We start from the raw sequence: 25,444 nt of genomic DNA, 5'->3' as shown, positions 1-25,444 counted from the left end.
CCATTGATCACCACTGTTAGCACACCTGTGCATATATCCCGAAAGCTTTTTCTACGCGTTGCTGGGGTTCAGGGAGGTTGAACCAGAATGTACCACTTTGGCGTGTGGCTTATCTCAACCGAAGGCAATCAAGACCTAACACACTCAAGAAGAGCTTTTTACCTCCCCCTTAACTGCCTAAAAAAATTTAGATAGGGAGCCCATACCAGGAAGAAAGCTACTACCGGAGATAACTCTGTCTTACATCAGAAACACTTCTCTGTACTGCATGACAAACATCTGTTTACCAAACATATGCTCTTCCCATCGTCCTATGAATCATTTTCTTCCTTTTGAAGCCCTAGATCCCTACACCCTTTTTCTTAGCTCATGATGGCATAAAAACCTTCACTGCCTGGCTGCCTTTGACCATCTCATGTCTATGTGAGGCTCCTGTACATACGAGATTAAATGTGTGCTTTCCTATGAATCTGTCTTATGCCATTTTAATTATTAGGCCAGTTGAAGAATCTAGAATCTACACACATATAAATATACATATACATATTTTTGCCAAAAGGAGACCACATAGTTTGTAAACTGCTTTCTTTAAAGAAATTTTTCCTTGCCAATTCATCTTCTTATCTAAAGCTCAGCCTGTATTTAAATTTCCCTGCTTGTCCACAAAATGTCCTTTACAGTTGGTTTATCCAAACAGAACTCAAACCTGGGATCCTACATTGTTCCTAGTTATTATGTCCCTTAAAAATCTTTACTCTAGCATGATTTCTTCCCTCTTGTTATTTTTTCTTCATTAAACTCCTTGTTGAAAAAAACAGGGCAGGATGAGGTTTTGTGTGTTTTTCCTTCCTTTTCTCTCTCAGATTTTATTCTTTACATAAACCAGATTTTTAGGAAATTGCCCCACTCTCTGTATTATCTTCCCCTGCAAGAGATACTGCTTTCATGGTGTAACAAATGGGGCACCTGGCTGGCTCAGTCAGTGGAGTGCATGACTCTTGATTTCAGGGTCCTGGGTTCAAGCCCCACATTGGGTGTAGAGATTACCTAAATAAAAAAATAAGACCTTTTTAAAAAAAGAAAGAAAGAATAATGGTGGTCAACTGCTTCAACTGAAGTTTTTCGCTTCAAATGAAATCTGTAAACCCAATCAAACATCTCTATTTTTCTCTAATTTCTCTCTCTTCTCCCATCCCATCCCCCCACTCCCATAACAGGAAATCAGACGAAAGGATGTCAGGCCCTGTGATAAGCTATAGTTGTAAACAAAATAGGCCTGGCCCTTATCCTCAAGAAGCTTATTATAGTTTAGTGGGGGAGTGAGACTGCATGTGGATCATTAACATTAAAGGCTTAATTAAATGATGACGCATACAAATGCTGAGAAGGCGAAGTATAGAATACGAGGGGTTGGGGCATGAAACATGGCTCAGGGAAGAAAGGGGCCTGGTACAATATATTAGGGAAGCCTTCTCCCAAGGAACGATATTTAAATTGCAGTTTGTTAAGCAGAGTTGGGGGGAAGACTGTTCCAGGGGCTGGGGACAGCACTTGCGAAAGTGCTGAGATTAGGGGTCATGTCCAGACTCACTGAGATGAGGGGAAAAGGGGGGAAAATGCGCTGAGCTCAAGCTGGAAAGTTAGGCAGGGGCTAGTCCATTCAGAGGCCAAAGACCACATAAATGATTTTTGCACTTAATCATACAGGCAGGAGGGAGCAATGAAGAGCTCCAAGTAGAAAAGAAAGATAATCAGACTTAGGTTTTACTGAGAGCACACTGACCATTGTGAGGGCAGTAGACTGAAGTGACAGGACTAGATACAAAGAACCAGTTAGAATGCCATTGTGACTGTCCAACTGAGAGATAATGCTCTGGCCTAGACTGATGGGTGGGATTGGTTGCAGAAGAGTGATTTCACAGATATTCAGCTAATTAGAAAATGGAGTGAAAAACACCTGAGGACTGATCAATAGGGAGAGGTAAGGGAGGGGTGCAGGAAGGGGAGGTGCTAATGGTCATAGGTCTGTTTCTACACAGTGACTGCAGCCCAGTCCAAACTGGCTTATGCCTGAAAGGAAATGGATTGATTGAAGTACAGGGAAAGTCCTGGGAGCAGACTGGATGCTTCAGACGCGGCTGGATCCAGGAGTTCAGATGACGTCTTTAGGAGCCGGTCTCTTTCTGATTGTTTATCTACTGCTTTGGCTTCACTTTTGTCCTCAGCGTGGCAAGACAGCACCTGGAAGTTCCTCGTCTATGTTCTCAGAGGGCAGTAACTCCAGCAGAAGAGAATATCTCAGTATTTTCAGGAAATATCCTAGAACTGAGCCTAGTCCTGGGTAACATAACCACTCCTGGAGCTAAACGAACACACAAACAAACAAAAAACACAGACCCAGGGTGGGGGAAGAAATCTGAGGAACTATTAGGAGCATAGTGGGGAATGGATGCTAGGCAGATGAGAATGACAGCACTTATTATGGTAACAACTAGAACTTTCACAGGCACAACGGAGCAGCTAGTGGGGTCAAGAGTAAAGTGTTGAGAGGAAAGATCACAAGTTCAAGTTTGCACACGTTCCTTTTGAGGCCTATTAAATGTATACATGCAGATGTCAAGTAGGCAGATGGATATATGAGCCCGAAGCTCAGTAGAAAGTTCTTAGCAACAGTATAGTTTTGGGAGTTATCAGTACACAGTACAGTACACAGTACACAGTTATCAGTACATCTTATCTTATGGATAAGATCATCTAAGAAGTGTATCAAGAAAAAAATTAAAAGATGAGTAAAAGAAGAAAAAGAAGCTGCAGAGCAGAATGCAAAACGTGCGGTCAGCCAGTTAAAAGGAAACTTAGTGGGAACGGTGCTGTACAAGTCCAAGATGTTTCCTGTGGGTGAGGAGGGAATGTCTGTGTGTTATACCTTTGAGAGATCAGAGACAATGAGCAAGTGTCCATTGAACCTAACAACCTGGAGATCATTGGTGAGCTTAGTCAGTGGACCAGGTTTGGATAGATGGATGAGGAAGGAACTGAGATTCAATAAGAGGTTAAAGAGTGAAAAAGAATTTAAAAAGATCGCAAAGAGGACAAGTTTACTATGAATGGGTGGAAGCTGACAAAATAATAACTAGAGTACCAGCTGAGGGTCTAAGGAAAGTTCTGTGTTTCATCTTTTTTTTTGTTTTTGACAGACTTGAAATTTGAGGAGAAACGTCAGAAATACATATGCTAAAAGATAGAAGAAAATGGGATCCAGAACACAGTGTATGGAAAGGCCTTAGAACAGAGAAGGACCGCCTCCTTCACTATACACAGAAGGGAACAGGATGAATACTGGTTCAGGAATGCACGTAGATCTCATAGCCAGAAGATGAAGTCATTTCCACATGATAGCTTCTGTTGTCTCTGTGAAGTAGGACGTCACCTCCTTCTAATGAGGAAGGGATCTGAGGTTTAGAGAGAGGAGACTTGAAACGGGGTACAGAAAAACAAACTGGAGGTGGAGCGGGATCTCAGAGCAGTGTCTCTGGCCCAGCAAAAGCAGACTCTGGCATTAATCTGACCCATTGGTGATTTCCCACAGCAGCTTCCAGCAGCCTGAGTGCTGAACCCGAGGAGATGGACAGCTGGTCAGCAAATGTGATGGAAGAATACAGTAAAAAGGAGTTGATGGCAGAGCAAAACCCTGCCCTAACACTCTCCATAGGATCCCAAAATTCATCTGCATGCGATGGAGAGCCTTGCTATGCCTAGGTTGGTGAAACAAAAATGGGGGGTGGATGCCTGATGTCTACTGAATTTGCATCTACAGGATGTGTTCTCATAGGCTTTTATTGAGTGTACAAGACCATGACTGAAAGGCTGGACCATGGAATCCATTTGGGTAGAGAAGGAGGCAAGGAGAGGAGGGCAGCGATAATAGGGGCATAATAGGAGGATTCCAAAGTGGAAGAACACATGTGGAAAACAGAGAGGGCTGGCCATCAGCAACACAGATTCAGCCTTCGGAAAGAGAGAGAAAGCCTTGTGCCCAGGCAACGGGAGGGGTCCGCTCCGCCACTTGTTAACCCATGTGGTCTTGCCTCTGCTTCAGATTCCTGATCTAAAAATTGGGAACAATGGTGTCTTTTCTGCTCACCTCACTGAGCTGTTGTCAGCGATCATGGAAATTGCTCTAAAAGTGCGAGCTGTACTAGAAAACAAACTCAAATGTCTCTTTTTTTCCATTGTGGTGGAGAGGGGGTGTGTGGAAAGAGAGGTGGTTACCCAAGAACTCACCACTGAGTAGTGCTGGCCTCGCGTGTGCACTGAACTTGAGTTTGGGGAGGAAAAACAAACTGCATACTTTGTCTCCAGCTGTTGCTACTTCCTACCAAGCTGCTCTCCAGCATCACTGTGGTTCTATTTTAATTTTTCAATTGTTTGTTTTTATTCCATAACAATCTAACCTTCCTAGATTGTTCAGACACGCTAAAACATTAGACTAGGGCATGCAGCCGGAGTACTGATGCTTCAGAGTGATAGCGTAGAGGTGACCCAGTCTCTCCCCGATGCAGCAGCTGTCATTTTAACCCTTCGTTCCTATTCTCTTTGTTCTCTTTTTCCTATGAATCCCCTACTCTGGGAAAAACCAAACAAAACCCCTTTCTTCCTATGATTGTCCCTATTGCGGTAAATGGCACCACTACCCACCCAGTTGTTCAAGCCAAAAACTTGGGATTCATTCTTGATTCATGCCTTTCCCCAATATCTGTTCACTGGCAGGTCTGGTTGACACTACTTCCAAGAACAATCCACTTTTCGCGGTCTTTACCACCATCGCCAAAGCCCAGCAACCATCATCCCTCAGAGAGGCAACTGCAGTAACGCTTACTTGGTCTCCCTGTTTCCATGTTTGCCTGTCTATCATCTATTCTCCCACAATCCATTCTCTAGAGCTCTCTTTTCCAAAGCATATGTCATGTATCACGTAGAATAAGATCTGTCCGCCACCCCCACTTCACTCAAGCTACCCTAGCCTTCTTCTGAGTCCTTGAACTTGCCCAGCTTGTTTTAGCCTTGGGTCCTCAGCTACAGCTGTTCTCTTGCTTCTGAAGGTTGTTCTTTCTGATCCTCCCATGGCTGGTCCTTTCTTGTTATTCAAATCTCAGATTGCCGCCTCCTCAGAGAGTCCTTCCCTGACCACATAGCCAAAAGTGGGATGAGTGATTTCGTCTGTCTCACAGAAATAGATACATCCCTTACCCTGTCCTTTCTTGTCTACTCTTGCTTTCCTTTTCACCCTTAAAAAGTTCTCTTTAATCCATTTTTTAAGTTAGCTTTGGTTTATATTAAACATCACTCAGAATGTGCCGAGCATCATTTGTGTGGCTAGGTTAGTGGTACAAACATCGCCTTGGGGGTCAAACCTATTTCTCCCTTCCCCCTTCCTTCTCTTCATTCCTCCTCTCTTCTTTCCCTCCTTTTCTCCTTCCTTCTCTCTCTTTCTTAATTCATACATAATTAACCCATTGGCTACCATGATATAGCAGAGTCATGTTTCTAAACATAAAGGAGCTCTGGTATAAAGAAAGGAATACTTGACTTGAAGTCCAAACACATAGGAGAAATTCTACTTTACTCCTATTTCTCAGCCTCAGCTTTCTTATATTTGAAATGGCAATAAAAATTACTATTTCACAAATTGTTGTTGAGTGAGATGGTAAGTGTATCGGTTATCTACTACCACAATAATGCCACGTAACAAAACACCTCAAAGCCCATTGGCTTAAAACAGCCATTTACTATTCTCATTCTTTTTTGGGTTAGCTGGCCAGGCTCATGCATACATTTGCAATCGGCTTTCCATTCAGCTGGGCTTAGCTGGCCTAGGACGACCTTCAGCTGGGGTAAGTCATCTGTTTCCTACAGTCTCTTATCTTCTAAGCTAGTCTAGGCTTGTGTTTCTGGTGGTGGCAGGGCTCCAAGAGAAAGATCAGAAGCCACATTTCAAGTATCTGCTTGAATAAAGTGTGCTAGTATCCCATTGTCCAAACAAGTCACATGGCCAAGACCACAGAGCCAAAGAGCATGAATATTTAGAAGTATGAAAAACCCACTGTTAGTAATGCAACCAATTCACCACAATGAGAATGAGTCATGATGACATTCAGCCTCCTCCTCTGGGAAGCCTTTCCTGATTTCCCTCAGCACTCTTTAATAGGCTTCCATCATAAATATTATTCATGAATATCTACTGAATCCCTAACATTCTCTAGACTCTATGTGCTGGAGTGCTGCACACGCAGCAGTAAATGTGACCAAGTCCACCGCACTGCAGTGGGAGAGGACAGAGTGAACAAGTAAATGCATGAAAATATACATAATTCTGCATACTGATACGTGCTTCGAGAATACTGCTTTGTAGATATTTAAAGCATGTCAGTTTCTTCCTCTATGCTGGGATCTTCCCAGGGCAGAGACCAAGTATTTTCATAACATCTCCACTCCTTAGCACAGTTGTCTAGCCCATAGGTGCTCAATAAGTAAGAAACTGCAAGTGGGTTAAAGAGGCCTGCAGAAGACATGGTAATGAAGGGTGTGAAGCCAAGAACTTTGCCATGGTGGTAGCTATTCATTCTTGGGCTCTCGTTCCTTTCAATGCTTATGTATTCCCAGGGGAAGACACAGGGACTGCCTTTTCTCCCCGACCCTCCTGACACCGATGTCTATCACCCAGTAGTGACTCTGACCAACAGCTCCGGCAGCACTTGTCCAGCTCTGCATCTCTCCTAATCCAAAGGAGCATTTGCTCTCCACATCTCAGCACTTGCCTATATCAACACAGTCAATGGTGGTGGCAAAGTCAGAGAGGACAAGGAATATGTGGGCCTGGGTGTTTGTCACTTCCATTGGTAAGTGTGAAAATGGATATTAATGATTTTGAGCAGAAGGGTTCCACATTTTCTCACCTCTCTCAATGTGAATCAGAAGTCGACTTGGACTACAATTTACATATTTTGCCAATAATCATCAGAGTTCCTTCTTTGTCTGGCTTGGTTCTGGACCCTCTACTTAAATGTTATTCAGAGCGTCTTTCCAAAGACTAATATGCCTACTTGAAGACACTGGTTGGTTTAAAAAGCACTGATGTGTGGGGCGCCTCGGTGGCTCAGTCATTTAGCGTCTGCCTTCAGCCCAGGGTATGATCCCAGGGTCTTGGGATAAATAAATAGCACTGATGTGGCTACTTGTCAGGTTTTGAAATGCTCAGCCACTGAACTTCCTTCCTACATTTGGGATATCCCTGCAGCATGAGTCTTGGTAGAAAGCAGAACCTGCCTTCCAGCTAGAAACCGAAAAGGCCATATTCTAGCTCTCCTTCTGCTCAATGGCAGGGGTAGTATGTGCATGTGACTAAGCCCAGCCAGTAAGATGCTCCTGCCTGGGACAATGGCGCATTCTTCCTTATTTACCAACATAGCAAACGTAACAGCACCAGTAGGAAACAGTGTCCTATAACTAGTATCCAGTGGAGCTATCTGTTACAGGTTGAATTGTGTTCTTCCAAATTCTCATGTTGAGTACTTAACCCCAAGTATCTCAGAATGTGACCTGGTTTGGACATAGGGTCTTTAGAGAGGTAATCAAGTTACACCGAGGTCATTAGGGTGGGCACTAATCCAACACGACTGGTGTCCTTATAAAAAGGGGAAATTTAGACACAGAGGCATGCATAGAAGGTAAGATAATATGAAGATATATACAGGGAGACTGCCATGTGAATATGAAGATGGTCATTGGTAAGCCAAAGAGAGAGGCCAAGCACAGACCCTTCCCTCACAGCCCTTGGAAGGAACCAACACCTCGATGGCCTTCTAACCTCCAGAATGTGTGAGACAGTAAAATTCTGTTGTGTAAGCCTCCTGGTCTGTGGTACTCGGTTACACCAGCCTTAACAAACGAATACACCATTCTCACCAGAAAATGCCTGTGACGTGGTTTTGGCTGTCACCCTAGCCTCCTTAGATTTCTGGTTCTCCTTCTTCAAGGTTTTTCTGAAGCAATTAAATATCTCTTCAAGAAATTATTTTTTTGAGTAAGCTAACCAAAGCTTACTGTTTCCAACTAAGAAACCCAACTAATACAAATACCATGTTCTGAAGAGTTTTCCCTCGATAGGTAAATCTGGGTTTTTTTACCCACCTCTCTCACTGAAACAGCTCCTACTTCTGAGCTCCATGGTCCAAGTGAAGCTTTATAGGATTGGCCTGTCTGCCCTTCCTCTGTGGTTGGTGGGCTTCCAGCTAATCTAGTCCTACTCCTCCCTTCCTTCAGGTAATATAAATGCAGTTTTCTTATATGTCTCCTCTCAAAGTTGGCTGATCTGTTGAACTTCTTCACTTAAAACAATGAGGATCAGATGGTTGAAGTTATATTACAGAGGGAAATGTGCTCCTGACACATGGTATACTCTGCCAATATCAACAGACTATCCCCCAGCCCCAGCACCTCAGAGGTGTTGACATTAAATGGGACCTTCCAATTTTATTCCTACTCTAGAGTCTACTCTGTTTTCTTTACTTTGGGTTTAGTCACATTAACATCATAACTTGAACTCTTGGCTTGCTAATACATTTTGATATAATATCCAGGTTTAATCTACAGCAATTGTGTTTCATTCCTTATAAATATATGACACTGAGGCTATGTAATCAGTGGTTGGGTGAAGCTGTCTTATCTGAACATGGTTTTACACAGGGTCAAAAGGCTGGTAAATTAAAAAATTTATTTTGTTAGTTTCTCTGATATTTCACACTTCAGGTGCCAAGGGGAAAAAAAATATCAGAGGAGTGGAAATCACTAAGCCCGAGCCCTCTACTACTACAAGTTCAAGTCAGAGAAGAAGGAAGGGGGAAAAGGCTGACAGGATATGATGCCAGCTAGTTTTTGCCCCTGTTTCTACTTCCCACAAAAAAATAGGGAATTCACCTTTGTTAGGGAAGAAACATGTGCTAGACACAATGCTGACTGCTTCACAAATATTATTGCATTTAGTTCTTACAACAGCCATCCGAAATCACTACTACCATTGTCGTTCCCATTTTATAGATGAGCAAGTATGTTTTCACAGTCAGTTGGCTAAGCCAGTATCATATATTACTCCAAAGGATGTTCTTTCTACTACACAGGGAAAGAAGAACATGTTGTCAGCATCAAGAAACCCAAGAAGGAACAGAGTTCCGTTTGCTCAATCAGAGTAGCTATAATTAAATAGGACAGGAAAGTCAAGTTGCTCCTCAAAGAAGTCAACAAAGCTGGATTGCATTATCACCTCTCATTACTCTCTTCTATCAACTCATCTCTGACAACACAGGTAGAACAGCCATCTTCTGGGGGCTATGCCTATTCAAAATCTAGGATTTGATTTGTTCTGTCCATTTTGAGAACTCAGGCATTTTGTTTCTTATCTACTCTCCTTCTCTCTGGCTGCCTCTTTTACAGTTCATATAGTTCGAGTATTTGGTGGATTTTCTATAGCCATTGATGGCTGTGGCCCCTTATTCTCTCTGGAAAAAAAAAAGACAGCATGGATGGTATATAAGGCAAACGGTTCTTTTTGAACTTTCTCCTTTGTTCCCTCCCATGAATAATAATCTGGGTGAGTGATCTTCAGCAAACCACTTAGCCTCTTGAAACCCAATCATTCCATTTATAGAGATGGTGGTACCTTGTGTATCTGACGGCAGGGGCATGACCCAAAGCATTTCTTGAACCTCTGCTCCTTCCACAAGAAGCATTACTCAAAATGAATACGCTCTCTTTCTTATGATATGAATAATTAAGTGTTATTCCGGTGACATGCCTTAAAGAGAGACATCTTCTAGTGGGCATTCTTCTGAATGGCAAACAGCACTAGTCTTGGGGCGGTGGGGATCAGACACGCCTAACTGTAGGCCCATTCTGCATGTGTCACTGGGAAGAGCACCCCCCCTAAATGCTGCACTTAAAAATTAGTTTCTCAAATCTTTTTATTTTCCAAATTATACAGGGAAAATGTTTTGCTTCTAGCACCACTAACACCGGGGCACAAAGCACACTTTGACCCAGAGGGGAAGGGCAGAGTAATTTGGGAAGTGGAGTTTGACCTGCTCTCATTCATTTTTTAATCAAACACCTCCACATTGGACATTCCAAAAATATCATGGGAAATTCTTTAGGAAATTTTCATGGTTGGGATATTTGAACTTCCTGTTGAATACAGAAAGCAAAAAGTTATACTTGGCCTCTCTCTTGCCAGAGCACAGTAATGCCCTTTCCACGGGGGGCACTTATTTGGAGCATGAATTTGAGGCTGTGAACCCAGGAGGGTCTCTGGTGGGGGTGAGAAGGAGCTGCATCTTTGTGAATGCTGTAAGTTACCCTAGTGTGTACTTCCTTTCTTTGCATGGAAAAAAGGGGGCGGAGCCAAATGATAAATGAAGACTTCTTTATGTAGCAGGGGAAATAACCTGTTATGATTGGAACTCTCTATCAGACTTCTTTTGGGGGGGGGGAATTAGAGGGGCTCCAGGGCTTGCATGGTGATGCTACCCAGAATTTTTAAGGCTCTGATGATGCCAGGTTTTCTAGTGAGAAGCTGTTACTCTCTTTTTATTTTATTTTATTTTATTATAATAATTTTTTATTATGTTATGTTAGTCACCATACAGTACATCCTCAGTTTCTGATGTAGTGTTCCATGATTCATTATTTGCGTATAACACCCAGTGCACCATGTAATACGTGCCCTCCTTACTACCCATCACCGGCCTATCCCAACCCCCACCCCCCTCCCTCTGAAGCCCTCAGTTAGTTGATTGTGGTGGTAGTAGTAGTGGTGTTCCCAATAACCACAACAATAATAGTAATACTTAACATGAGTAGGTATTTATTATGTTTCAGAAATCTTTAAATGCTCTATGTGTATTGACTCATATATTCCCACAATAACCATAGGAGTTAAATGTAATTATTATCTACACTAAACAAATGAGAAAACTAATGCACAGAGACTTTCCACAGAGTCACACAATTGGGAGTCAGGATTTGAACCCAAGAAGTCTGGTTCTAAAACCCGCACATTTTAAACACGACACACAATAAAAACGGTGGTCTCCACCTCCCTCAGGATCTCCCCAGGGCCATCTCGACCTGTGATTTTCAGTGGCAGCTCTGTGGGTAATTCCTGCTCACTGAGGTTGTCCTTAGTGATACCTCTCCTTGGACACAGTCCCATCCCAGGGACTCTCAGCACATGCTCCACTGGGGAAGCTTCTGTCACTGGAAGTGGCTTCCATCACCACCTCTTGTCATGGCTGCCACCAGGGAATGGTAGTTTCAGGCATCCATTCCTGCCAACACCTTTTTTAGGGTCCTCATGGTATCTGCTGCTCTTATAGCAACACCCAAGTATCTCAGTCCTTGTTAGCACAACCTCTAAATTGTAGTTTACTGAATCTATAATGCCACACGGCTCTTTCAAGGAACTTACTTGAGTAGTGTAGTATCTTAAAGATGGTATGAAGAAGCAAGTCTACTTAACCCCTCCTTTGCCTTTTGTTCTTTGAGGTATAGCACAGATCCACTTGGCTTATAGGGCCCAATAATTATACTTGTATATACCTGTGTATATACTACTTTTGAATTTACAAAGTTCTTTTAAAATTCATTATCTCATCTAATCTTCACCCTAACCCTGTGAGACTATTATGTGCTCCATTTTATAGATGAGAAAATTGAAGCTCAGAAAGCTTAAATGTCTATCCTAAGATTTTATACTAAAGCCAGAGCCAGGAGTAAATCTAATCTTAGAGTGCTAATTTCACCACACCGCTACCAAGGGTATTATCAGTCTTTTAACTCTTTGATTTATGAGCAAAATAGTATCTTGTTGTTTTAACTTATCCTACTTTGACTATTCCTGGGGCTCTTTTGTAGTTCTTGCTTTCCTATCGCCCATGTCAATTTCTGGTTTTGAGGGTTTATCTTTTCTGAATTGACTAATAAGAAATCTTGCTGTAAGGGAGATGTTGAATCTTTATCCATCACATATTTTGCAAATATGTTTTCCAGTTTGTCCTCTGCCTTTAATGTTTATTCTTTAGCACCTACAGAAATATAAAATCTTTATATTGTCAAACTTATCTGCTTATTTCTTCATAGCTTCTGCCTTGGGAAAGACTTCACGATCTAAAGTCATACATTTTTTTTCTACATGGATCATACTTTTACTTTTATATTTATTTTTTAGCCCACATGGAATGTATTTACAAGTGTATAATGTGAGCTAAAGTTTCAATTTGGGGTTTCTCAACTGAACAAAGTTATCCCAGCATTATTTAGTAAATAATATTTTCCCCCCACTGATTCGATCTTCATATTTTAAAAACAATTTATATTCGGGTCTGATTCGGGGCTTTTTATTTACTTCCTGTGATATGTTAATCCTGATTCCAGTCCCCCCCTCTCTACCCCATGACTCCCTACCCCCAGGAGCTCAGATGGTAGAGCCTGCCCTCCTGTCTCAGCATCTCTCCCTTGGGCACAAAGGGGCTCCGCATCAGCACCTTGGGCCTTGTCACTTGTTCCCATCTAAGAAGAAAAGCCATGATTCTGGACCCCAAATGAGAATGCACAGACGGCAAAAAGATGCTTCCTTCCATTGTGTGTGTGTGTGTGTGTGTGTGTTTGTTTCAGGGCCGGTGTTCCGCATCCTGTGGTTCTCAAAATCAGAGAGCCATTTTCTACCTGTGACTTTGTTGCTGAATACAGAATCTAGAATCGGAGGCTGACTTAGTGACTGTTCCCATTCAGAGAACTCTGTCTTATTCAAGGGAAGTTTTGCTCCATTTAATATGGTCTTTTGTGGAGAAGATTTTGTAGCCCTCGTTTTCTCTGAAGTTATGCAGGTCATAGGAAATACAGAAAAACACGAGAATTCGTGACCTAAGCAACTTCATATATAGAAATTTAACATTAATCTGGGGAGTTGGAAACCAAATTTACCGTTTTTTTTTAAATCCCTGTGAAATACTCATTTCTATGCAATTCATGGTCTGGTTCAAGTCACTTAACCATACAAAAATTTCTTTTATTATAAAATGTTACATCTGAAATGGACCCTGGACATCTTCTAGTCCAACCTCCTTGTTTTTACAGATGTAGAAACTGAGGACCAGAGAGCTTACATGAACTGCTCAATAGGTCGGAGCCAGGATTAAAAAGAGGGTGTCTCAATGGACTACACTCTGCCCCCACCCCTCTGCTCAATATATGGGAGTTAATTAAATCAATCAATTCCATCTACCATAATTATATTAAAAGTGATTATTTTTTAACAGTTTTTTTTTAATTTGAGAGAGAGCAAGCACAAGCAGAGGGGAGAGGGACAGAGGCAGAGGGAGAAACAGACTCCCTGCTGAGCAGGTAGCCGGACATTGGACTTGATCCCAGGACCCTGGGACCATGACCTGAGCCAAAGACAGATGTTTAACCGACTGAGCCACCCAGGCGATCAAAATTCAAAACTCAAGGGAGGACATAGGCTGAAAGTGGAACAGTTCCTCCAATTCATCCATTTAAATACATCTTGGATTGAGAAAATATACACTGTAAATAGCTATGAACAAACCGTCCCCTGATTCATTCCTTTTCTGTCTTTCTCTTTCACCTTTCCCCCCTCTCTCTTACTTCTTTCTTCCTCCCAGTCTTCCCCCTTGCTCTGGAACCTCTCCTGCCTGCCAGAAATAAACCTTGCCTCACAGGCATCTTCTTGGAACCCCCACAGTACATTTGGCTGCAGTGAATGAGCCTTTCCTGTGTAGGATGCAGTCATGCTGCAGCCTCTTCTAGCAAGTTGTGGTTCTGGATCCCACAGTTCAGGCAGGAACATGGCAAAGTGAAATGGGTTATAGCAAAATAGGACATGGACACGCTTGCCGACACAGAGCTCTACCCACGTAACCCGGCCTTCCAATAAGCTGGATTCCAAGTCCTCTCCTGCCACACACTCTAGTCACCTTTGAAAAGGAAGATGATGACATCATTGGCTCAGAGAGTGAAGAGGACCCATGGGGCTTCCGTGCACAGCACTGTGTGAACGTGAATCCTCGGTTCACGTACCCTCTCGTATCCGTTCCGCATGGTCTCCTTCTACGTCTCGTTCTTTAATCACTTATTTTTTTAAATGTTTTATGTATTTATTTGAGAGAGAGAGCAGGGGGAGGGGCAGAGGGAGAAGGAGACTCCCCACTGAGCAGGGAGCCCACTCAGGCTGATCCCAGGACCCTGGGATCATGACCTGAACTAAAGACAGACGCTTAACTGACTGAGCCACCCAGGTGTCCCTTTAATCAGCTCTTTTTAACGAGGTAACGAGTTAAGTACCCAGAACTGACCACTGAAAACAAGGTCCCAGACACTAATCTACACGTAACCCACCCCCGCCTACGTGCAGTACAGTAACCACCGCCCCACGAGCTGCGCTTTTCATTGCTTTGAATTTCTTTTTATAGGGTTTTACTGCATCCATGTATTCATGAAAATGTTTTTTAAATTCTCGTTATTTTTAACATTATAAAAATGGTTTTCTATGATGTCTGAGCTTTTCTTCAAAATAAGAAGGGAGGGGGAAGGAGGTAAGACATACAGATGAAGCAAGACTGCCTACAATGGGAGCTGGGTGGTAGGGACATGGAGGAAATCGCAGTATTCTTTCTGTTTCTGTATGTTTAAACTTTCCCATATGAAAAACTGCTGAATATTTTATTGCTAAGAATCATCCATGTTGTTACTTATTTTAATTTCTGTATATTTCCTATTGTGAATAGTTCACAGTATATCTGAAGTATTTTTGAATACAAGAAATGAAGCAAAAGGAGATTTTTGATTCACTTAAAAATCCAAAGTAACAGTATTTCCCTTTTTCCTAAGACTACACTTACCTTCTCCCCAGTCCTGAGCCCAACCACGTCCCCGGTATTCCATGAAGCAGATCCAGCTCCCAGTGCGTTCTGGGCACAACCTCCGCAATTCCACTTACCTCCCACTGTATCCGCTTCTTAGCTGCCAAGACCTTGGCTTCCCCAGGGCGCTGCTATTCTACCAGGGGCCTCTTCCTTTCCTGGCCTCAGGCAGCAGAAGACCCAGAAGAGCCCTAAGGGAGGAGGGGAGGGTGTTACTTGTTTGGGTTCACATCTCCATAGGTCCATTCCCCCTTCTGCTGCGAAGAGCCCCACTCCGCTAGGGCCCACGTGTGGGGGCTCCCTTCCCAGAAGCTGGGCCCCAGGTGGAGCTCAATGGTCAGTCTTTCATGTAAAGTCTGCTCTCAAGTCAAATCCAGAGAAAAAGGAGTACATGTCTCTCTTTCGCTCTGCTCGGTGACTTTTCTGTCCTTTGGGTTTTCTTTTATTTTTTTTTTCAAGGATTTATTTATTTGAGAAAGGGAGAGAGAGAGCATGAGCAGAGGGAAGAGGCAGAAGCAGGCTCCCCGCTGAGCAGGGAGCCCAATGCAGGACTTGATCCCAGGACCCTGGGATCATGACCTGAGTTGAAGGCAGACGTTTAACTGACTGAGCCACCCAGATACCCCTCCTTTTGGGTTTTCATCCACATTACATAGAATGCCATTTTAAAGGCACTTCTAGGCTGCACTGAGATGGACTGGCTAAGACACTGAACAACCCCCTTCTTTCCAGGGCACCAGGCTTGTTGCACGTCACCCAAAATGCTCATCATTTCTTTCATCAAATATTTATTGGCTGCCTGTCAGGTGCCAGCCACCATGAGAGGCTTTGTGTGTACAAAGGCAAAAAAGATGCAGTCTCTGCTCCTAAGACCTCCCCATTCAGCAGGGGACACAGAAAAGCACGTGAACAAATGTAACAGAAGCACTTGCACTCGGGCCGCAACAGGACATCCGTGGGCCCGGATACATTTGTCTTCGTTGGCCAACTTCCCACATAAAAATATAAAAAATTATATTTTAAATGTATACCCACTAAAGATCAATGTATATTTAATATTAGCAATTACATATGAAAACATTATTTCTACTTTTAAAAGAATTTAGAACATTTTTATGAGTTCCCGAAAGTATCACAGGTCCCCACCTCTCCGTCTCCTGTGCCCACCAGGAGACACTGGCCCTGTGCGCCAGTTGTATTTTCTTCCCTATTTTGAAATAACTCAGCACCACCTCTTTATTCCTTCCATCTCTTTCTGATAATAAGAATCATTTTATGATGATAATTCTACATTTGATTTCCATCCATTGAAACCATATATATTGAAGTCACATTTAAATGCATATGTTTTTAATTTATCATGACCGCAGCCACAAATATGTCTGTCTAATAATCATAGCTCAAATGTCTTGCATTTTAACTGCGTGAGCAACACTAGCTCACGTATATTAACTCATTTAAGATGACCACTCTAAGGGGTGGTAGTATTACCACTGCCCTCGTTTGACAGATGACGAACCAGAAGCATTCAGGCGTTAATTAAATACCTTATTTTAGGGCCACACAACCAGTAAAAGGCACAGTCAGGGTTTGAGTCTGTCAGGCTCCAGAGCCTTAACCACTTTCCTAGATGACCTTGGACACACTTGCATGACCCCTATCACACAGGCTCTTTCCCCGCAATTGTGAACTTTCTACCCTCTACAAAACTGCAGCCTGCCAGGAGCCCAGAGCCCACAGGCTGGGAACCTGTAGTTAGGGTGAAATTTCTAACTTTTTATAGCATTCAGCTGCCACTGGGACTCATTTAATACGTGAAATGTTCCTATTTCAGGGACCGTCTAATGGGAACACAGTAGCCATGCTTTCCCCGTGTGCCCTCGAGCTCGTTCTTGTACCCGAACATGAGCCAACGGAATGAGAAGCCGTGACATTCCCAGCCCATCCTCCCTATGCCCTAAAGTGACAGGAGAGATTTGAGCCCCTCATCCTCCCCCAGACCCCTGCATTGTTCACTGGCTGTCAGACTGGAATTGTAGCTAGCACCTTCCTGGGTTGTGACTTTTACCAACAATGCAGACTCACAGAGAAAGGATTTAGGTAAAAAAGATGATATGTTAGATCCCAGGCCCCCAATGCCAGAACAATCCTTGTTTGCCAAGCAGGAATTTATGAAATCACAAGACTCAAGACACTTCTAATTTCCAAAATGGTATTACAACCAGCACAATCATCCTGCCTAGGTAAGTACCAACATACTCTTCCTTGAGCCCTCCTAAGGGCTTTAAGTTGATGGCAAATATCCTCTTGAAATTATACAGTTATTTCCAGAACTGTAGCTGCACCACAGGAGAAAGAAAGACAGGAAGGAAGCATTTCCACTGAGATGTACATCATGGCAGAAGGGATGAGATAACTGACCCATACACACAGGTTCTGGTCCAGAAATATTATCTGCTTAATGATAACTTTAGTATGCCATCAAAATCAATTATAGAAAATTATTATGTTTTTTTGTACAGAGGGGCAAGCCTGAGAGCGTGTATCTGTTTTTCATTCATCCAGCTTGAAGCCAATAACAGCTATGACTGGATAATATCATCTACACTTAAGGAAGAAAATACATGAAAACTGACCCAGAAGAGTCTGTGAGACTGCCACAGGCGGGTAACCAGGACCGAGCAGACAGATGAAAGGTCACGTGACCATCTACTACAACATCGCCTCCTTTCTTAAATAGGACCAAAGTATTATCTGTTTTTAAAAATAAGTTTCAATTCCATGGCCATCTACCGTAAATCCCTGCCTCTGTATAAAGAAGTGCCAGATCACTTAGTCAGAGTTCCTGGAACGAGACTCCAGGCAACGGCAAATGCTTCAGTCAGGGCATGTAGAGAGGTGACAGATGGTGGATTGTAGCCTTTCAACACATAACCGTAACCTTATGCACTGTCTGAGTTTATTTTCAAGCCCATACACAAGGGCTTATTGTTTATAATAAGCTCTCCTCCAAACCCATTTCCAGGAAAAGATTCTCTGTGTGTGTCACCCGCATCACTTCCCGGGCTGCACAGTGACCATGAGGACTCCAGGACCCAAGGCCAAGTGTCAAGTGCCAACAATTGGGGGGGCAGGGGGCTTGAGATTTCTAGTCCATGCTACTATTTGTATGAGTGTCCTGTCTCATCTAGTCTCAGATGCATCTTAGATGCAGCCTTCCTTCTCTTTTCTCACCTGGAATGAACACCGATGCACATTGCACCAAGCCATCCCTACTTGTTAGAAAAGGAGGGAAGAAAAGAAGATTTTGTCTCACAGGTTGGGTTTCTATCTCAAGGTGGGAAAACTCAGTAATTTACACTCAAAGGTAAACAAGCTACACTCACCCCCAGCCTAGGAGACGTGTAAACATTAAATGGGCAATTCTAATTTGCTTCTTGGTACTGTGTTCATGTTCTGAGTCAACTCTTGCCTTCTCTCACTTTACTTTGAAGCTAATGAATAGAGGCCCCCGATTCCATCTGAGACCACATAATTCCACTGGGCTTTTCAGAAGGCTTGGGGTCCATGCAGGGATGTGAATTTCAGTGAGCACAAATTCTAGCTATATGACTCCCAAGTGAGGCAGAGAACAGCTCTGAGATTCATGAACATCAATTTACTTGGGGGAGAAGCTGGATAAAACTTTGAGTTTGGTCTCAAAATAGCCTGGACAATTTTAGTTTTCTGACAGCATTTGGTGGCAAGCCTGTTAAAGAACACCATCTTGAAATTTCCCATTTGTGGGCTGTAGATAGCATATCATCTGGACACACCCAGAGCGTCAGAAGCATTAATCACCAAGGCACACCTGGCATGGAATAGAGATGTGAGGAGAGGAGGAGACAGTTTTAGAGGGACCCCAGACCCTGTGTTTTCTACACTTCTGCTTATGTGATTTGTTAACAGCTTACGTTATTGCTCGCACAGAGAGGACCTAGGGTACAGTGGTTCAGAGCAGAGATGCTACTACCGTCAGGAGGACATGATTCCGCATCCCAGCTCTGTCATGCACTGGCTCTGTGACAACGGACAGGTTCCTTAACTTCTCTGAGCCTTAGCTTTGCAGGGAGACAAGTACACCAAGACTAGCACAGGACCAGCACGTGTGGGGGCTCAGGGCTCTTCCTCTCTTACCCTTCCCTTTCCACTGAGTATTAATGTATGTATGGAAAGTACTCAATCAATTCTCACAAACCATTACTGTTCACACAAACTATTACTGATGGCCCAACGATGTCGAACTTAAAATTATTTTCTTTATTATTACTCTTGGGAAAGGCCATTTAGAAGTTGCTGTTTCTGATTCTAGTTATCAAGTCACTTTGACGTAGACACTTTTGTTCTGGGCTGAGCCACATGAGAGGCTCGGCAGATGTAAGGCTAGAGCTCACCCACTGTTCTCACAGAAGGCTTGTAACAGGGTATTCACTGACTTGACAAAGTCCTAATGCTTGGCTGCTCTTGGTGATGGCATTAGACAGTGTCACTCCTTCATGTACCACTCTCATGTTTATAATGTGATTCTTTGAGATCCAAAGAGAAACAGGAATCAGAGTCCTTACTTTAGATGTTCCAAGTTATTAAGAACATCTCTGAAACACTGAAATCTTTTCAATTGAATTAATTTAGCAGGAAAAGTCACTGGGGTGGGACCCAAGGGGAACTTCACCATCAGGCACATTTGAGTGTCCTAAGCTTAAGAACAAGATTACCCAAGAGGAGAGCTGGTCTGGCACTGATACTGTCCCTTCCAGATTCAGTCATCATCACACCATGACCATGTCCAGTGGCAAATGGCAGAATATGTGAGAAAAGAAAACTCATCACAAAGACTCATCTTCCTGGAACCCAGCTTGCTATGGCACGGAGCCCCATGCCTGAGTGGAACATGGCATTTCAGAGAGAAGCACTCTGCTCTGCCATCTTCCCCTGGTCCTTAGATGGGTGATGGCAGCAGCCCTTCTGCCTGCACTAGACTGACAGGCCAATGTTTTCAATAGTGACACAGCAAGAGCTAGCATCTTCTTCCATGAGTGACTGTGTTGGCCTGCGTGGACTTAGGTTCTTAGACTTCTCATGAACAATGACCAGAAAAGAAAGTATAGACCTCTTCTCAGTGAAAACAGGGAATTGGAATTATTATAATTTGAACATTCAAAGAAATGTGAGGTTATTTCATATTACAAACCGATGAAGCAGGATATATTAGTTATGCCTAGGTACATTTGAGTTGACAGCCTTCATAACATCTGTTCTAAGTCCTTTGGCAAATCCTTAAACTAAAGAATGTGTGAAAATTGAAAACAGCCAGGAGCTAGCTCACATCTTAAGAAGAGTTGTATCTCTTTACCTTACTGCCTTCTAGTCCAGATTTCCAAAAGAGGAATGTGCTAAGATGAAGGTGAACTTACCTTTTGAACTGGACAATGCGTTCCCCTTTGGTGACCAATTTCCAATCCCTTCCTCCCTGCAGTTTGACCTTTGGCCAATTTAAATTAATTATGAAAACTTGTATTCAGTTTGAGGTTCTAGGCCTTCAGAGGCAGAAATGAAGTTGTATCAGAATGATCTTGTCTTAACGTTCTTTTGTTTGTTTGTTTTTTAAGATTTTATTTATTTGACAGAGAGAGAGAGAGCACAAGCAGGGAGGGGAGCAGCAGGAAGAGGGAAAGGGAGAAGCAGGGTCCCCACTGAGCAGGAAGCTTGATGTGGGGCATGATCCCAGGACCCTGAGATCGCAACCTGAGCCCAAGGCAGACATTTAACTGACTGAGCCACCCAGGTGCCCCTTGTCTTAGTCTTCTTAAAGAAAAATCCAAACTAGCTCATTAGAAATCAATATGGTAAATATTCTTGTAATGGTAGCATGAACACATCAAGAACCAGGACCTTCATCCCAGCTTTGTTTAAACTAAGCTCAAAGATACCATTTAAATTGATGGGTTGTAATGCAAATTGTTGGGTTTTGTGTAACTGCCAATAAAAGGCCTCAGGCAAGGAAAACCCTTTCTCAATATACAGAAATATGATAGGAGAACTGGAAATTTTTTAATCTGACAAATATAGCATTTTTTACCTAATAATGTCAGAGCCGCGCTCAACATCAATACTGAACTTCATGACACTGTCCGTGGGTGGAGAAGGTGCCAAACATTTGCTCACCAGTTGTGTACCTTAGCTTCATCATCAGCTGTGGGAGTGAAACAAAAGGGAAGTTGCAGAACCTGAATTTAAATTCCTATCTCTCAATCTGTCATTCTCACCAGCATCCCCACATGATCCTTGTTGGCTGAGATGGATGGATGGAGTTTAGGGGAGGATGTACATTTTATGACTTGGTTGGCTGGTTCATAGAATCCAGCTTGGGACTGGGCTTGATTGAAGGGACATTTTTCCTCTGTGGGCCTGAGGAGCTACAGCGTGATTAAGCTCTCTAGTCTGTCAGACTTGAGTGAGCCCATCAGGAAGGAAGACCTGGTATGATCACAACACCGTCAAGGCACTGGATACTCACCCATTTGCCTATTACAAACTTTTGATTATGTGGAATAAGAAACAAAACAAGCAAGCAAAGGGAAAAAAGAGAGAGAGGCAAACCAAGAAACAGACTCTTAACTATAGAGAACAAACTGATAGTTACCAGAGAGGAAGGTGGGTGGAGGGATGGGTGAAATAGGTGATGGGGATTAAGGAATGTGCTTGTGATGAGCACCAGGTGATGTCTGGAAGTCTTGAACCACTATATTGTACACCTGAAACTAATATGACTATGTTAACTAAATGAATTTAAATAAAAGCTTTTTTAAAAAATGTCTTGAGTCTCATGCTTATCGGGTACCCATCACTAAGTTCTTTAGGGGATTTAGATTAGACGTATACATGTTAGCAATCCTCCAAACCAAACCCCTCATTTTACTGACAAGTGAACTAGCCCAAAGTCACATAGATAATGAATGGCAGGTCCATGAACAAGATCATGGTTTCATGATTCCTCACGTTCTTTCTATCACCTGATTCTTCCTTATGTAAAAACAAATAGGCTGTGACTTTTCCTGGTTCACAGTAACAGGGTGGGAGGGAATGAGACTCCATGTAACTGGACAGTGGATATCTCAACATGACAATGTAAGAGGGATGGAGCAGTGAATTAATATTTGTTGAGCACCTGCGATGTAATAAGATTTTATTATACATTTTCTCACATAATTCTTATATCAAATTATGATAAATATCTAATTGCTTGTTTTATTGGGAAGAAAACTGGAGCTCAGCTCTGCATTCTTCATTAGCATGTGCATGGAATCGTACCTCTCTTTATACCTACTCCTCTGAGGACCCGGAGTCAGTGGACTCCCAAAGAGGAGTGATTCAGTCAAAGGCTGATTGGAAAAACAAAGCCTGAGTTGGTGCATTGTACCTGCTTAGGCCCAGAGAAGCTTCAGCAAGCGGTGGAAACACAGATTGCCTCCCCATGATTCCCAGAGAAGGCTGGGATCAATGACACACCCACTAACTTGCAATCTCAAGTATAAATTACCTAGAAAATTGAGCATGCTGAAGAGAAATTTTGCATCTTAAACCTGCAGCAGCCCCATGTACAGATGGTCTTTTCTGGGCAAGGAGTAACACAGTATATAGTGGGGAGCTCCTGAGTGTGTGCAAGACCCTGATATCCATTTTGTAAGTTTGATCATTTCAGGAAGAACCAGAACAGCATCAGTACAGGGGTGTGGTGATGGGTAGCTGGACACAGGCATATGCAAGTGTTGAGGGAAAGTCAGGCAGAACAGAGTGAGGACAGGTAAGGCAGCGTAGTACATGGTGAGTTTAAGAAGAATGGTTTGAAATGATGTGGTTTAGGATATAGCTGGACAGAGAGCAGGGAGAAGCTCTTTAGGGAAGGTGAAGGTGACAGAAGGAAAATCCTATGCTTAGTTGGAACAGAGAACACAAAACAGAGCACAGTAGCTGAAGAAGACATAGTCTGATAAGGAATTTATGTTGGGAAGTTTGGAAGTTGGGAAGTTTATAAATTTTATAAATTTTATATTTTTATATAAATTTTTATATAAAGTTTATAAATTCAGCCACATTAGCCTCGATCACCTACATACAGAATCTCCAAATTGCTCAAGGATCCCACTCCACTTTGAATACCTTTATTTGGACCCTGGCATTGTATATTGTCTTTACCTATGGAATTCTGAGTCAATAGGGAAAGAGAAAAAGACCTTGTCAGACTGAGATTTTCCCTAACAAAGTAAAAGTTCAAAGCAACAGATCAACTAGATTGACATAAACACTGAATCTGAATTTTATGAAGGAGCCTCAAAATGCGCACAGACTATCAATGAAAATGTACAGGGGAAACTAGGCCACTAACTGTCGATGGGCATGAGGAATTTCCATTAGATATAAGTTTGACAAGATGTTCCCACACTGGATCCCCAATTTTTTTTAACTTGGTAGCTATAAAGGTGGAAACTGGAATTGGTGTTTAGCAAAATCTCTCATGCAACTGAAAAGGTGAGAATGCTCTTCTTGAGGAAGCTCTGAACAAATGGAATGACTTAGAGGCAGATGCTTCAGACTGAGGGGGCAAATGCTCTGCCTAATGATATAAGAGACTTGGAATAGGTAATAGACTCATTTTTAGCAAAAATAATGTCTGTTGCCTGTTTGTCTTTATTTCTGACTTCTTCTGATAGAAATGGATAGATAGAAGCCTAGATCCTGGAGAATTACCAGGGTTGTCACAAACAGTGGTGCAGGCTGTCCCCTGCACAAACATGCACAGAGGTGGGGATGACTAAGGGCTGAAAATCAGTTTTCCCCACGATGTAAGTTCCAAGAGGGTAGGGGCTATGAGATTTTGGTTCCTTCCATATTATCTATGTCTACCATCATTCAATTTGTTAATTGAATGAATAAGGAAATACAGTGGTCTTAGTAATCTGCTATCAGTCTGGACAATCACAAAGAAATGCTCAGGAGGCAACTCTCCCAGAAAGATGCAAGGCCACTACCAAGGCATGTAGATCTGGTACACAGCGTTTGGGTTCTGCCCAATAGTTAGGAAATGGCCAGACATGGCCAGTGTGGAAGAGCCAGGTGCAGTGGCTCAGAAAGAGGGGTGGGAGAGTGGTAGGCACTGCTGTGTGTTCAGGGAGCTCCTGCTCCCCTTTTTCCTTACCAACCCTATTCATATTTTGCTTCAGGTAGGAATGTATCTGTCTAAAATCCTTGCTTTCCCAGACTACAGCAAAGGCGTGGACTTTCATTTCAGGCCAGCGAGACATAATGAAAAGTCTGCGGGATTTCTGGGAAAGTTTTGTTTTGCTGCCTCAGGTGTTGTCCCCTAGTCCTCTCTTTTAGTCCTTTGAGCTCCTCAGTCCTTCCTTCTTTCTGCTGAGAGCAAAGACACTGAGTGTGGAAAAGGGGCAGGCATCTTGTGACCACCAGGCATCAAGCATGAGGCAAAAGCCCTCCATTACAGAGAGAGGAAAGAAGTACTGAAGGGGCCTGGAACACTAAAGACCTTACAGATCCCTTGGGATTGCTCACCTCCAGACTTCAAATGTGTGAGAACAACACCCCTCTTCCTGCTTGGTTAAACCACAGCAGTTCGATTTTGGTTACATGCAACTGGGCCCAATTCCTAACTGATATAATAAGCAACCACCATGAAGGTAAGCCATCCAGGGATGCTTAGAAATACTTGAGGAGGGGACAGTACTTCTTGTATTCAATATGGTGACTTGGAATAAGATTGATGGATATTCAGGAACATAGTGATTCCTCATGAAGCAGGATGACCTGGGTTACAAAATAATTTTCCAACAAAGCTTTTGAAGCTATTTAAAGATACCCTGAAGACAGTCTGTGGACTCTCAAATATGTGTTTTTGGGATTTCCATTCTGACTACAGCAGAAATGACCTCCTAGTTGAGCAAGAACCATTTGTCCAGAACTTGCATCAAGCTTGAGCTACAAAGATGTGGTACAAACCAGTTTGAGAGCTTCACATTCCTTCTGTTGCCTAATGCCACGGAGCCAAAATGAACCAATTTATTTTGAATGGGTTGCTGTAAATTTGATCTCCAAATTACTGGTTGGTAATTTTAGTGTCCGTGATCTAAAAGTACCCTATGATTGTAAGGAGGAACAGTTGATATAATCAGTGTCATCAAAATAACAACCTCATTTCACACGCTAACACCTTGAGTTTGTTGACATTATTGGTAACTGTGCTACACATCTATTCTGCTTTCCACAACACTGGTGTGAATTGGTGTCCTGAAGAGCTGTGGGCTCTTTGAAGTCTATTTGGAGACTTTTTCTGCCCTGAGCGTCCATGTAGCTAGAAACAACAGGGAGGTGTTGATTGGTAGGTATATTTTTAGTCGAATTAC

The 25,444-nt window shown here is 42.7% G+C and overlaps 1 long non-coding RNA gene across 3 annotated transcripts in view; it reads right to left on the bottom strand.

Moving 5' to 3' along the window:
• The window catches only part of LOC123800227 (uncharacterized), a 370,362-nt gene that overhangs the window by 21,050 nt on the left and 323,868 nt on the right, over positions 1-25,444 (bottom strand). For all 3 annotated transcript variants that reach the window (XR_006781863.2, XR_015724495.1, XR_006781864.2), the window contains one exon: positions 15,068-15,181. This is a non-coding gene — a long non-coding RNA (uncharacterized LOC123800227). The remainder of the gene's footprint in view (positions 1-15,067; positions 15,182-25,444) is intronic.

This window comes from Ursus americanus, chromosome 5 (assembly GCF_024610735.1).
Source record: "Ursus americanus isolate L20-20 chromosome 5, mUrsAme1.1.p, whole genome shotgun sequence".
NCBI lineage: Eukaryota > Metazoa > Chordata > Mammalia > Carnivora > Ursidae > Ursus > Ursus americanus.
The sequence above is the reverse complement of the archived record's forward strand: the minus strand, read 5'-3'. Positions and strand labels throughout refer to the sequence as shown.